Below are 12,170 nucleotides of genomic sequence, written 5' to 3' on the forward strand. Positions count from 1 at the left end.
TCAAGAACCGGCTGGACAAGCACTGGACGAACTATGCCTTCGTCGTTCCACAATAGTGAAGACTGTTGACGCTACCCGAGCTCTTTACGACGGATCCACCGGGCAATCCTAGTGCCTTCAATGATCCCCAAATATCAGGTATCAGGTATCAGGTATATCGCCCCTCATCAAACACTCCTGATGACGATGAAAGTTTGTCCTCATTTATTGTCGATTACTGTGTAGGAAAAGAGGTAATCGTCCTTGGAGATTTCAATCTACCAAACTTGGACTGGTCCTCGAGCAGCCCATCCACACATGCCTCTCCTATGGAAAGGAATTTCTACTCTGCCTTTATCTCCCTTGGCTTGCACCAATGGGTTACAGAGACTACCTTCCCTAGATCCGGAAACATCCTCGACCTAGTATTTACTTCTGAAGCTGACAGAATTGGTACCCTAAAAGTGATCCCGCATCCTCCTGGCTGTGACCACTGCCCTACAGTATTTGATTATGTGTTTACAGATCCCGGGTCCCACGGGTCTCATGCCTCAGCTGGCAAATGTGATGGCCTCATGAGATCTTGGCACAAGGGTCACTACGGAGACATTTGTCGTTGCCTAAGTGCTATAGACTGGGACTGCCAGTTAGCTTCTCTGAATGCTGATGAGTCATACTGTCACTTTGCGTCTATAATCCACGATCTCATTGAGGAATACATCCCTCATAAGCCCCCTGCCAACCAGAAACCTCCATGGTCCACCAGACCTCCCACGTCCCTGATAAATCAAAGGCAGAAAGCATGGGGCCATTACAAAGCTATCAGAGGGCGGCTTGGTAGGCGATCCCAGGAAGCTCTTTCTGCATATGCTGCATTTACATGTGTAAACCGACGATATAGAAATTTTGCTGTCCAGTCGCAGATAAGTTACGAAGAAAAGTTGATACTAGAATCCAAAGAGAATCCTAAACTTCTCCATTCATATATAAGGCACAAGAAGGTTAGCCGACCAATGGTAGGCCCACTGAAAGATGATTGTGGTCAGCTGACAGACCAACCTCAACTAATGACTGAAATCTTTGCAACAGCTTTTGTGTCTGTTTACACCAGAAATGTCCCAGATAACCCTCACCCCCACCAATTATTTGATGGGTCCGTTGGGCATAGCCGTATAAGCCCCAAGGATGTCTATGAAGCTATAGACCAACTTGATGGAAATTCGGCCATGGGCCCTGATGGCATACATCCATTACTACTGAAACAGTGCCGCAATGTATTAGCATACCCTTTGTGTCTAATTTTCAACAGATCAATGCAGGAGGGTAAGGTGCCCATTAGCTGGAAGTCATCATCTGTGATTCCAATCTTTAAGAAAGGTATGAGATATGACCCTCTTAATTATAGACCGATAAGCCTAACATCAACATGCTGAAAGACAATGGAGCGAATTGTATGTGCTCGCCTGAGACATTATCTTGAAAGTAATGAACTACTATCTCCATATCAGTTTGGCTTCAGATCAGGGAGATCAACTATGGAACAACTTCTGCTGTTTTACAACTCAGTTTCTCTTAACACAGATAGAGGACTTGTAACTGATGTGATGCTCTTTGACTTTAGTAAAGCCTTTGATGTTGTGAGCCATGAATTGCTACTAACAAAATTGAGCTTGATTGGTGTTAATGGATGTATGCTACAATGGATATCGTCGTTCCTAACTGATAGAACCATGAGAGTCTGTGTGAGAGGTCTTTTCAGCCAACCTAAACATGTATCTAGTGGTGTACCGCAGGGCTCCGTGATTGGTCCTCTTTTGTTTTTGATTTATATTAATAACATAGCATCCCAATTGCACAGCACATATGCAATATTTGCAGATGACCTTAAGATGTTTGCTTGCACGAACTATGATACTTACAATGATCAATCTCAAAATCACATGAGGAGAGCCCAAAATGACATTGATACATTGCACTCCACTGCAGCTTCCTGGGGCCTCCATATGAACCCAAAGAAGTGTGCGGTGCTCCGTTTCTCCAAACGAAGAGCTGACCTTGCTGTGCCTAAATATTTCCTTGATGGAGTGCCCATTAGGGTGTGTCGACAGAGGGGTTTTTCTCACAGATTCGCGTTAGACAAAGATATAAATTGGCGGGAGCATGCCAAAACACTAGCCCTGCAGTTGGTTTTGCGTAAAAATGCGATTTGACGAGGCTCGGGCAGGTCGAAGTTACAGCGAAAAAGTCGCAGTCGACGGTGCTGCCACCTACATTGCCAATAACGGGCACTATCATATCGTTATAATTGGGGTAGTTTCAAATGAGAAATGACTTCTATTTTTGTTCAAACTGCTTAAGAAGAAATAAAACAATTCGGAAACATACATTTTTCCCAAATATCGCGTTCCATTTTTTCCTGTTGAGTTGTTAGGGAAGTGGTAAATTTCAAGGTTGACGGCTAAAAAACGAAACAGGAGGAACAGAGCAGGAATCACCAAGACGTGCGCCGCGCCGATGCTGTAGCCTGTAGATAAGGGGTGAGCAACAGAACCAGCATACCTAACGATTTTGATTAGTGATAGATATTTTTCTCTAAATGAAAGACTATTAGTAACTCAGGCAAGCCTTCTAATATAGGTATCGACAGGGTTGCGGTAAAAGGTACAATCGATGGCACATTACAATTATTCTGAGTTGGGAAACAACACTCTTCAGATACCTACCATCAACAACCTCACTGTCTCCTATATGGGAGCTATTTCATCTGATTCCAGCGCCCTGAAAACAAACAGGTTATCATCAAAAATCTCTGCATTAGCGCCTACCGACATATGCTGAATGACGCTATCAATACCCAACATTTGTAAAAGGTGATTCGCCACACAGCCCGCCGGCGTCGGAGGGGTTGAATCAGTGAGCCAGATTGCCAGCGACTCACCGCTGAACTACCGGGCGTAACAAAACGGACGATGCGACATGACTCAGAGATCATCACAGACGCGAAGGTAAGCCGCCAACAGCTCCTCTGATGTACCTATGCTTTAAAAATGTTGGCCAAAATTTAAGATCTATGTTATCTAGTGCTAATATTTGGGTTTTCGGTTTTTTCTAATCCCCTCTATTTCACGGATTGCTTGAAAAAAGCTAGAGGGTTTCTTTTTACCGATGTCAAGTGGTTTTAGTTCAAAAGATTGGTGGTGCTGCTACTGGCAACAGTATTGGCGCAATATAACCGTTCTTTAGTCACCATGTCAATAATATTGACACAATCAATGACCACCGACTCTCACTGAATGTGTCTTCCTGTGTTCCGCAGGAAGCTGAGCTGTGACTGACTGGCCATTGCGTGTCATCAGTTCGGCCAGTAGCGGCGGAATACCTTCAATTAAGGGGGGCACTGCCGACTTTTGGTCCCATTCATTCCATGCAACGCCCATAGGGCTAATGTTAAAATGCCAAAATCAAAGGGGGCACGGTGCCGCGGTGCCCTCCCCGTTCCGCCGCCTATGAGTTCGGCTTGACAAGGGAACCGCGAGGTGGCAGATAGCGATATTACGTATCTGAACGAGGGTTCCGCACGAGCTCAGATGGGGCGGGGTGGGGCACGACACCTGGCGGGCTGCTGGGATCGTGCTCACGATCGAGCCCCTGCTGCCCGCCCGCGCGCCGCCGTGGGAGGTGGCCGCCTGCCCACACGTCACATTCTCCCTGGACATCGGAGCGTTGCGGCGGGACGCCCCACCTGACGAACTGCACCAGGCGGCGCAGAGACACCTAGCGTCCCTCCCCCAGCAAGCCATCTGGGTTTGGACGGATGGGTCGGCGGATGCGGGAGTCCGCAGCGGAGGAGCAGGAGCCTTTGTGGAGTGGCCGGACGGTGCAACCGACGAGCTACGCGTCCCTGCCGGTCAACTCTGCTCGAGCTTCAGGGCGGAGATGGTCACACTCCGCGCGGCCCTGAACCACCTGCGCGACCACCCGCAGCAGCCGAGCGCGCCGATCACCATCTGCTCGGATTCGCAGTCGGCCCTCGCGACGCTGAGAGAGGGCCCGGCGTCCCAGAAGACCCTGCTAGGAGCCGCCATCTGGACCGAACTAGCGGCCCTGGCCGGTCCGTCCCGCCGGATCCACCTACAGTGGGTGCCGTCCCATTGCGGCGTCGACGAAAACGAGCGCGCCGACCAGATCGCCAAGGAGGCGACCGCGCTCCCCCAGGCGGCGGTCCCGGTGGACGTCGCTACCGCCCACCGCGCGGCCGCCAGACTGGCCCGCGACCGCACCATCGCCGCCTGGCCGGAGGGCTGGTACCGGACCCTGATGGAGAACCGGCTGCCGCCACCGGCAGCGGCGGGGGACAGATCGTCGGCCGTCGACGTCCACCAGCTCCGCGCGGGCCACTGGTCAGGATCCCGCCAATACCTTCACCGGATTGGACGGAACCCTTCCGATGATTGCCGCCAGTGCCCTGACACCGACTGTGCGGCGGGCCGGTGCACCGTGTGCCGGGAGGAGGGCACACGCCCCGGCACTTCTTCTTCCGGTGCCCGGCCCTCATGGGCTGGCGTCTCCGGATGTACGGAACGATTTTCCTGAACCCGGAAGACGTTCGCGACGACGGAGAGGTGGCGGCCCTGGCGGCCGCCGTGACGGACCTCCAGAGCCGCACGGCTACACCGCGGTGACGCGGCTGGAGGGAACACACAACAACAACAACAACAACAGCTCAGATGGCCTTCGGTTACATTTTTCGTTGCGTCTGTGATGATCTCTGAGTCATGTCGCATCGTCCGTTTTGTTATGCCCGGTAGTTTAGCGGTGAGTCGCTGGCAATCTGGCTCACTTATTCAACCCCTCAGACGCCGGCGGGCTGTGTGGCGAATCACCTTTTACAAATGTCGGGTATTGATAGCGTCATTCAGCGTATGTCGGTAGGCGCTAATATAGATATTTTTGGTAATAACCTGTTTGTTTTCAGGGCGCTGGAATCAGATGATATAGCTCCCATATAGGAGATAGTGAGGTTGTTGATGGTAGGTATCTGAAGAGTGTTGTTACCCAACTCAGAATAATTGTAATGTGCCATCGATTGTACCTTTTACCGCAACCCTGTCGATACCTATATTAGAAGGCTTGCCTGAGTTACTAATAGTCTTCCATTTAGAGAAAAATATCTATCAGTAATCAAAATCGTTAGGTATGCTGGTTCTGTTGCTCACCCCTTATCTACAGGCTACAGCATCGGCGCGGCACACGTCTTGGTGATTCCTGCTCTGTTCCTCCTGTTTCGTTTTTTAGCCGTCAACCTTGAAATTTACCACTTTCCTAACAACTTAACAGGAGAAAATGGAACGCGATATTTGGGAAAAATGTGTGTTTCCGAAAAGTTTTATTTCTTCTTAAGCAGTTTGAACAACAATAGAAGTCATTTCTCCTTTGAAACTACCCCAATTATCACGATATGATAGTGCCCGTTATTGGCAATGTAGGTGGCAGCACCGTCGACTGCGACTTTTTCGCTGTAACTTCGACCTGCCCGAGCCTCGTCAAATCGCATTTTTACGCAAAACCAACTGCAGGGCTAGTGTTTTGGCATGCTCGCGCCAATTTATATCTTTGTCTAACGCGAATCTGCGACTATCGACACACCCTAGTGCCCATCCAGCCTGCGACCTCCCACGTTGACCTCGGTGTAACCATCGATGTAGACCTGAAGTTCCATGAGCACGTCCAATCCACTGTCCACAAGGCTGGTGGGCTGGCTCACAGTCTTTTGAAGTCCACAGTCTGTAGATCCTCTGAATTCATGCTTTTCCTTCTCACCACTCATATTCGTCCAATAATTGAATATTGTTCATGCGTGTGGTCCACTGGATATTCTAAAGACTTGCATCTGCTAGAAAATGTACAAAGAAAATGGACGAAACACATCTCCGGGTTGTGTAACCTAAGTTACTGCGATCGTCTAAAAACACTTGACTTGTACTCAGTTCAGGGTAGACTATTAAGAGCTGACCTCATCCAGTGCTGGAAGGTCTTCCATGGACACTCTTGTATATCGCCTAAAGACCTGTTTGACCTGGCCCCCCAAGGTCGAACCAGAGGACACTGCTTTAAGATTCTCCTGTCACATAGTCGCACTGATGTTAGAAAGCGTTTCTTCTCTGTTCGATGTGTACCTATATGGAATTCATTGCCTGAGGAAGCAGTATGTACTCCTAACTTGAAAACCTTTAAACAATTGTTACACGCCCACCTTCATGACTCTCTGTATGCATACACTTAGTTTAGATTAGGTTAGGACATTGTCGATATTCTCATTGCAAGTCTCTTTACTGATTTACTGATTTTTTACTGATTTTTTACTGAGTTTACTGATTTTGTTGCCAACAATCACATTGGAAGACGCTCGATTCCAGTTGTAGTGTGTACTCTGATGGCCTTATTGGCAGTTGTGTACCCAGAGAACTGGCGCGTCTCAGAATCTTGGGTTCCTTATCCTATCCCGGACCATCCCCAATCACATCCTAATAAGACTAAGGGAACCCTACCAGGTAAGAATACCAGGTAAGATTGCCCGGTGGATCCGTAGTAGGGAGCTCGGGTAGCGTCAACAGTCTTCTCTATTGTGGAGCAATGAAGGCATAGTTCATCCAGTGCTTGTCCAGCCGGTTCTTGAAAACATTTGTCGATGGCGAGCAGACGATTTCCTCAGACTGAGACAATTCAACCTTCAACCTACAAACCTACAAACCTACAGCCTAACAACCTACAACCTACAAACCTACCAACCTACAACCTAAAACCTACAGCCTAATCTAACCTAACCTACAACCTAAAATTTCTACTGTTGCATGTTCATATCAACAGCGCCACAATGGTAGATCAGACCTTATCTTGACAAATACCCCTTAGGATATATAAGACAATATTCCCTAGCTCCTGCCCCACGGCACAGGGTAAACCTTTGTTCAACATTTCTTTGTATGGCTATTTTAGCTAGAAAAAATGGAATATATATAACAGCCTCACCTAGCCTAACACGTCCTTGCCAGAGCCTTAGTTTGACTCAATGTAAAAGTGAGGAAAAATATGTCGGACAAAGACTTGTGCCAACAACCTTCTGTCTGATTATGCTTGGCAAGGTGTCAGTGGACAGTGTGTTGATGTGAAATGTACCACTACCAGAGGTGCCAAAGGTAGAGCTCATAGAGTTGGAAATGGTTCAGGCTGGTACCTACGTAATAAAATAGAAATTAGAAACCGGTAGTTGTAAATCAGGAGTCACACCTGTTTTTTGCAACCAAGGAGAAGCGCTATGCCCAGAGATGCTTTCTAATCAAATCAAACCAAACCTTACCAAACCTGACCTAACCTTACCTACAACCTACAACCAACAACCTAAAACCTATCACCTAAAACCTACCACCTAACCCACAGCACCTCTCCTTGGTTGCAAAAAGTGTCATGCCTGCTTTACTACTACCTGGAAACCTATGTACTATGTAGTACCACAGCATTCTGTTTCCTGCCCATAGTGAATTGAGGTCTTGTATATAGAGATGTCAGTAAAAGTGTAGAAGTCTGAGCAAAGATAAAAACACAATTTAACGTCAACCAACCTTACCTTCTAACCTACTGACCTACAACTACAAGCTACCAACTTAAAACCTACATGCCTGCAACCTACCAACTTAAACCTACCAACCTTCAAGTTACAACCTACCAACTTACAGCTTACCAACCTGCAACCTACCAACCTAGAACTTATTTGACCTTTTGCATACTAATACACCTGTTTGCGTTGTTCGATGGCCAATCGTCATAACCACTTCGGCATCAGTTTGAACAAGCGCCATTCAGCATAACCCATTGGCGATGTGCCATGGATGAAGTAGATACTGGATCGGCAACTCCTCGATGTTTGCGACCACCGCTAGGTGGCAGTGGTGTCGAGCGCTAAGGACGCGGGGGAGCGGGTGCTATTCAAAACAATGGTCGGCGTCGCGTCGTAGGGTCGTTTGCCTTGTTTTTTGAAAAGTTAAGCCCCTTTGGAGCAGATTGGAAGGTTTCAGAAGATGCAGGAAGATGGCAAGGTAAGATTGGTAAGGTTTTCTTATGGTTGGAAGGTCTGAGTGGCCTAAGATATTACTGTAAAGAGGGTCTGTTGACGATACTGGCGCACATTGCTTCTCGCCGTATGTCGTCAAAAATCATATAATTTGGGCCGTAATTGGTAAATCACTTATTTATATGTTCAATTTTATGTTCTTTATATGTTTGTTATATGTTTTACACATCATATCTCAAGCTTATACATGCCGCTGATGATATAGCCATGGTTTTGTTTGTGACACAATTTCGGTCTTGGTAGCGCATGATAGGTGGTGGATGATGCATTGTTAGTTGTGAATTGCTTAAGTTTTTGATAAGTTTTTAGTTTGGCAAAATCAGTTAGTGTACCTATAAATTGGTCCACTGCTCACTGCTCAGTACGTACCTACTCACTGCTCACCCATATCAGTTTCCTACGTATTTCTCTGAACGGCTGACTAGAGTGCAACACACTTCAGGACTCAGGAGCAGTTAACTGGCATCATGTCATTTCAGCTAATTTTTATAACCTGCTTGCCATTTGCCAATGCCCTAATTTCAAAAGTAGAGTTGAATGATATTGGATCAAAAAACACATTTAAATAAATCATGTTCTCAGCCTGAAAAACTGAACCATTTGACAGTAAAAAGAAAGCCTAACGGCAGCCAGTGTCAACCACAAAAGAGTGCCGACCCTGGTCCTGACATCAGCTTCCTTCTTTTCTCAAAAGTCGAAAGGTCCAGAGTTGTACGAAGAAGTTTGTGAGCTTCCCTCCATTGAATGATATATAACAATCACTTTTTTAGAACGAGTGCTAGACAAACTGTGTGTAGATATCAGATAGATTTAAGTAAGATCAAAGTCATTTTAAACTATGTAAGCCTAGCAGATGAGGTGTTAAGCTTTTGGGTACTTTTGTTAGGTAGTATCCTGTCAAGGTATTATTATATTTTTTTTTTTTTGCTCAACATCATCGCAATGTAAAATACTTTTTTGTGATGTTGTGGCCTGTGGGGAAACAGTTTGCCTTGGAATGCCCTCACTCTCCATTTCATTATGGTATGCTCAGGTATCTAAGTTCCCTCTCTCTATCTTTGTTTCAGATCAAAGAGATGGGTTCAGTTTTCACGGTGTGCTGACTTGAATTGGCATCCTGTGATTTGTGATGTTAATTATGATGCACGCACTCGCAGGTGCACGCCCACTGCGGACACGTGTGACGTGACGGCAGCAGGCGGACGGGGTGTGAACTGTGAACTGGCTCGACCGAAAATTGTTTAAGTTATCACAGCGTGTGTAACTGACTAACATACCTATGGGCATACCCATTGAGCGGATAATGCGTTCGTGTGCATTATCGTGTTTGCATTTATTCCCGATATACTCTGGTGGGAGATGTGAATTGGAAACCAACTTGGTGCTACGACACCGTTTAGTAGGCATGTGGCACGTCGTTTCTCGAAGACTTCCTATCAGTCTATGTATTGTAAACATTGTGTGTCATCTTTCACCTTAGTTGTCATTTGAACCTGTGTTAAATTCTGAACCTCAGACCGGAACAGACTAGGAAATCGCACGCCAGAGCCTATTCAAATTCATTAAGTTGCAATAGCATCAATCACACGCAAGTAGGTGCGTGCTATGGATGCGAGTGCGACCGGGGTTTATTTGAATAGGCTCTCGGTCTCGCACATGATTTCTGACTACGGAAAGAGTCGGTTTCAGCCTCTACTCAGTATACAATTCGCTCATGCGACGGCAAATATAAGTTCAATACGGAAACAGTTTTTTAACGAAACGGCGTATGGTAAGCTTATAATCCTGGAATGCTTCTTGAAAGAAATTTTAAATGATGCAGATGTTCGTTAATCGATATGACAGCATTTGTCTTGATCTTTATAAATTATAAGTCAGTCAAAATGGCTGTAGTAATGATTCGGATGTTTCACGGCGAACGGCACATTCCCTGTGCCGACGACTGAATCCGAAAGCTTAAGATGATCAGCAAGAGGGCAACCCGAGTGATAGACAAAGTCGTTTGATCGAAGGTATTTGCAGGCAGAAGGCGCCTGGCCTGGCCATGAGAGCTAACAATACGACGTGCTGAGGTAAAATCAGCCAGTCGCGCTCGGCAAACGACCCATGCACACCATTCTTTCCAAAACGATAGAGAGTCTATGGAACCGCCCTGTACCACTCTTTCGGGACCCGACACTGTTGGCCGATGCCCAACTTAGCCGCGGCTGGTTAAGGCCATGTAACTTGCCGGTCATTTTCATTTTTCGGACTTTGCTGGTATCGGCCGCTGCACCGTGGGGACTTATGCCATCCTAGCACGCATTAAGTGGCAAGTTAAAGTATTTCGATTTCCACTTTTTTGTTATTCATTCCACGTAGAATTGTCCAGCGCATCCGAATCACACCTTAAATCGTCTGTAAAATGATTGTTTATGCCTCAAAAAACCTCTCAAAGTGTAGCTTCGTCCCGACCAGCGTCGTGCTACCTGCATACAGCGAAAAAGCACACTACAATAAAAGGCCCTCTCACTCGTTTCCCTGAACAGCAGGTTATAGTTGCGACATGTTTTCATTATCTTTGACTTATAAGGAAGATGATGGTATGCACGAAAATTTCCAAAATTCATCCAAATGTATAATTTTTGACCGAAATGCTAAAAATGTTAAAATGCTTCTTGATTCAGAGAATTGACAAGCAAACTATTGCCTTACAAAGTTTGATACGCGGTGTTACGCGTGGAAATGTATATCAAAATGTTCTCCAATAATTTCTGCATCGGGGGCAGCTCTCATTTTTTGCCGAAATTTGCCTAAACCAGTCACTATGAGACGTCAAAGCAGAAGGTGCCGCGTGGTTTCTTACGCCCCGCCGGGCCGCGCCGCGGCGGGTTACCCGACCGCAGCACACTGCCTGGGGGTTTCCGGCCAGTATAGGAGTTGGGAGGAGGGAGGAAGGGGGTGATACCATGTTGACATTATTTTTCTATCGCCAAATGTTCTTTTTGAACAAAACAACAACATCCTTGCAACGCTGCGTCCATTTTATTGGCTATCGCCGCCAATGTTCACCTTATTGAACTTCAGTACAGAGCTTTCATATAGGTAAATCGAAAAATGTTGTAACTTTGTAAAGTGAGGTTGGAGGTTTTTGGGGTGCTAATAACGAATTTCAAGCTAGTTTTGATCAAGGATGATGTTTTCATACTAGGCCGGGTCAGGTCAGGCCCGACCAGTAGGTGTCTTGCCGGCTATCCATAAAAGGTAGGCGTCGATTACCTTTGACGGCTTCGTAGCATGTTCCGTTAGGCACCAAAACTACTTAAATCTTCAAACGGGTGTTAAGTTCGAAATAAGCTCCAAGCACTTATCTAGAAAAATCGTATAGCTTGAAAAAGTCAACTAAGGTCATCTAAGGTAAATGACCTTGATTTGACCTTAACGTGACCTTAAAATGCAAAGAACAAACAGCATTTCATACCTTGGAGAGTTAACAACCACAACAAGACTGAAAACGCGCCGATAATGTGCGCTGATAAGCGCCAAATCGATACCAGCCTGACATGGTCTGGTGAAACAGGTCACAGGTCAAATTTTTATTAAGGTCAAGGTCATGAAATTTTAAGTGTGTGAGTAACATTGATCGAATCGAAGGTATAGAAAGTTTCGTCGTGATCCGCCACGTTTTGCTTGAGTTAGTTGCGAAAAGTCGAGGACAGAAGTCTGTACGACCCCCTCCCCCTTTAAGTGAAAGGACTAACAAAGTGCAAAGGTTAAGCCCGAAATGCCTTTTGGTGATTGGGCTAGACATGAACAAATATCTACTTCTAAAACGATTGTAGTTTCGTTCTACTTTTTTAACGCTTCCACGCCCACGATGCATTGCTAGCCGAAAACGCTTCAGTGCTAAGTCCGTGGGGAGGGGGCGGGGGAGGGATGGGGTCAAGCAGGAGAGCCAACCATGTTGTCAGGGATCATACACCCTAAGTCTAACCATTTGAAGGTGAAATAAAATAAGTTAAGGTAGCGGAGGATGCGATATAAATAAATTCGTGCTAGGATCGATAAAAACCCCACAGTGCGC

The 12,170-nt window shown here is 46.3% G+C and overlaps 1 protein-coding gene across 12 annotated transcripts in view; it reads left to right on the forward strand.

Moving 5' to 3' along the window:
* Positions 1–12,170, forward strand: part of LOC122389270 (DNA ligase 3-like) — a 37,830-nt gene that overhangs the window by 6,082 nt on the left and 19,578 nt on the right. The window contains exon 1 of one of the 12 annotated variants that reach the window (XM_043381136.1): positions 4,852–4,873. The exons of 8 other annotated variants lie outside the window; for them this stretch is intronic. The gene's annotated coding sequence lies outside the window, so the exon portion shown is untranslated. Of the gene's footprint in view, positions 1–4,851; positions 4,874–7,904; positions 8,073–12,170 lie in introns of those variants that run through there. 3 more of the 12 variants (XM_043381134.1, XM_043381142.1, XM_043381141.1) reach the window with 3 other exon arrangements.

Source organism: Amphibalanus amphitrite, unplaced genomic scaffold (assembly GCF_019059575.1).
Source record: "Amphibalanus amphitrite isolate SeventyFive unplaced genomic scaffold, NRLGWU_Aamphi_draft 000352F_arrow, whole genome shotgun sequence".
NCBI classification, from domain to species: domain Eukaryota; kingdom Metazoa; phylum Arthropoda; class Thecostraca; order Balanomorpha; family Balanidae; genus Amphibalanus; species Amphibalanus amphitrite.